Source organism: Gorilla gorilla, chromosome 15 (genome assembly GCF_029281585.2).
Source record: "Gorilla gorilla gorilla isolate KB3781 chromosome 15, NHGRI_mGorGor1-v2.1_pri, whole genome shotgun sequence".
In the NCBI taxonomy this organism is placed as follows: domain Eukaryota; kingdom Metazoa; phylum Chordata; class Mammalia; order Primates; family Hominidae; genus Gorilla; species Gorilla gorilla.
Genome location: NC_073239.2, coordinates 44,417,326 through 44,420,706, shown reverse-complemented (window position 1 = coordinate 44,420,706; position 3,381 = coordinate 44,417,326). Strand labels below are relative to the sequence as shown.

The 3,381-nt window shown below is 34.2% G+C and overlaps 1 pseudogene; it reads left to right on the top strand.

Moving 5' to 3' along the window:
- Positions 1–2,783: 2,783 nt before the first annotated feature.
- Positions 2,784–2,878, top strand: LOC129526836 (uncharacterized; annotated as a pseudogene).
- Positions 2,879–3,381: the final 503 nt, after the last annotated feature.

Here is a 3,381-nt window from a genome sequence, read left to right as displayed (position 1 = left end):
TTAAGAGAAACCGCCCGATGATCCAATTGCCTCCCAACAGGCCCCACCTCCAACAGTGGGACTTACAGTTTGACATGAGATTTGGGTGGGGACACAGACCCAAATGATATCAATGTGTTAAAAGGAAAAGGAGATAGCAGTGGGAAATGGATATTCAACTTCAGTTTATGAGTTTTTATTTTAGAGTTCTAAAATTATGTCTTATACTACCTATACAAGTGCTAGAATAGTTTCTGTATTAAGTGGTAGATATTAATATCCAAATATCATACTTATTTCTTTGACCTTGCAGTTTAAGAGGGCATTTTAAGAAAGTAAACAAACACATTGATTTTTTTTAAAGGAGACATTTTTCAGTAAAGGATATAAGTATGTTAACATGAGAGATATAGAAAAATTATAGATGGACAGACAATCCTACATAGAAACTTAAGGAAGTATTTAACTCAGACACAGAGATTGAGAAGAGTAAAGTGGGTGAAATCTGGGAACGAGTGCTTCCAGTAGAAGAAACAGAATATTGAAGGAACAGAGATTGATGTCAAGAGTTCAAGGAAACAAACCAGAATAAGAATGTTTAGACAAAAGGCTGATGGTAGAAGGACATTGAGACTGAAAGTTATAGAGAGCACAGGCTTACTCGAAAATTAGTAGACAAAAGAACATCTGTAAGTTCAATCATGAAGGAGTGCCAGAATTAAAGAGAAAATGAGGAAATAATAAAGAGAAAATAAGGAAATAATAAAGGGAATCTTTTGATGTGAGGAACCAATTGGGCTACCAACTCAGCCTGCCAGCCTGCCATTCCAGTGACAGTAGGAAATAAATGTTCTGTAAGTTATTTGGAAATTAGAGGACAAAGTAATTGTTTGTTCTATAGGTAGAGAAACATTTTTGTAAATGATAATACAGCTGTTTTACTGATTTCTCTTAATTTTCAAAATTTTTGAAGGGGTACACATTTTCATGATTTGTTCATTCTGATTTCCAACTCATATTTGTTCATCATTTTCTCTTTACTTTTTAAAAAGTTGAAAGACATTCGTATCACAAAATTTTCACAGGATAATTTTTCTAGTTGCAACTGTAGATTTATGTGGATATATACAAATCTCTCTAGTGACACATCTAAAGATTAATGTTATGTTCTATTCCATAGGGAGCAAATATATCACATGAAACATTGCAACTATGAATCTAACTAGACTGTATGGGAAACATATATTGAAAAATAAATTAAAATTATAAGTTCTATGAGAAAACACAAACATTTGAGTAAAAAAATGAGAAAGGTTTAGTGGTGCCTTCTTCCCATATTAGAAAAAAGGATTCATAACGAACAACTTTTTTTCATGTATTTCCCACAATTGAGTAAAATAATAGGACTAGGTAAGTTTTCTGGTTTGCATTTTTTCATCTAGGTCTGGTTTTTCATTTCAATTGTCAGCCATTGTATTAACTACTTTCACCATTCAAAGGAATGAATGATCTGCCATAGTATTTTCTGCAGTTCCATCTCTTGTTTTCAGTATCATTCCAATTCTGCATTTACCTAATTTTGATCTCTGTTCTATTTATTTTCCTGATTCATAACATTTTGCTTTGTGCTGAGCTCCTAATTGTCTCTCTGTCATTTTCAAAATTTTAGCCCTATGGTCTAAAAGATGCCCAAAAGAATGTAGCATATTCTAGTATATCAGTGGGACAACATAAACAACTTGCTTAATTGTTAATCTATTTAAAAATGAAACAGTGTTTTTCATTTTTTCAATCAATTTAACGCTGACTAGATCCTATAACTACATTCTACATTTTATAACTAAAGAACTCCAGAAAAATAAATGTAATACCTTTGCTGGAAAAGATTAACTTTACAGTGCCTTCCTAATGACCTTACTTTTTTTTTTTGAAAAGTGTTTTCTGGTATACAAAAATAATATTCTGAAATATCTCTCTGATATTTGATTGCCGGATTTAACCTACATACCTCTGAACCTTGATTTTTCAGACATGCAAACTGCTTAACAAGTTCCAATGCATTAATTAATGCACCATTGCATAACTTAGAGTAAGAAAAGTTGGTAGATATTTCAGCAATGCCATAAAATATACTTCCATTTAACACTTTGAGACAACCAATACACTATTTATATTATTGAGACAAAACAAACCTAACATCACAGAAAAATATTTATTTTAATAGAATGGTATTTAAGTAGATAGTTTTTTTGTTGTGTTTTTGTTTGTTTGTTTGTTTGTTTATGAGATGGAGTCTCCCTCTGTCGCCCAGGTTGGAGTTCAGTGGCCCAGTCTTGGCTCACTCTAACCTCCCCTTCCCAAGTTCAAGCAGTTCTCCCTGCTTCAGCCTCCTGAGTAGCTGAAATTACAGGCATGCACCACCACACCTGTTTAATTTTTATGTTTTTAGTAAAGATGGGATGTCATTATGTTGGCCAGGCTCGCCTGGAACTCCTGACCTCAAGTGATCTACCCACCTTGGCCTCCCAAAGTGTAAGTAGATAGTCTAAATGATTATGGGTTTCAATAGGTTTTATTAATTTGTTTTAGTTAACATACAAGAGCATTACAAAACCACATTATTTTATTTTAATTTTTATCAATAAACTTCATTATATTAAAGGCCATATTGCCCACTGAATATGATTTTGATATGCACAGCTTCTATAATTTACAACTTACTGTATATGGTCTAATATAAATTACATTTAGCTATCTTGAATAAAAGATACAAATCCCCAAAAACTTAATATATAAAATAATTTCTACAATCAATTAAGCCACATGGGGCCTGGTGTGCAAGGGCTGCAAACAGCAGCATCCTAGGTAGTGTACAGCAGCCTGTTCCTTGTGTACAACAGCCTTTGCCACTGGACATTTATGTCTTGGATCTAGTGCTTTCCCTAGTCTAGGTTTAAGACCAGATGTAGTATGCCTTTGGAAAGCCTCAGGACCCAGAGGTCAGAGTTCACATTGGCCATGTTCATCCATACCAAGCTGCAAACCCTGGAGCATGTGACTGAGGCCTTATTTAGGGCCAAATTCAAGTTCAGTGAATGCCCAAAAAGCCACATCTCAAAGAAGTGCGATTTTACAAAGTTTAATGCATATACATTTTAAGACTTGGTGGCTGAGAAACAACTCATCCTGGATGGCTGTGGGGCCAAATATAGCCCTGGAATCATGGGCCCCTGGACAAGCAGCTAGCCCTGCATTAGAAAAGAGCTGCCCCCTCTTTACACATGCCCACCAGTGAATTCTATTTCCTTGTACATCTAATAAATCTATCTATCTATCTATCTATCTATCTATCTATCTATCTATCTATCTATCATCATCTATCTATCTAAATAATTCAATAAC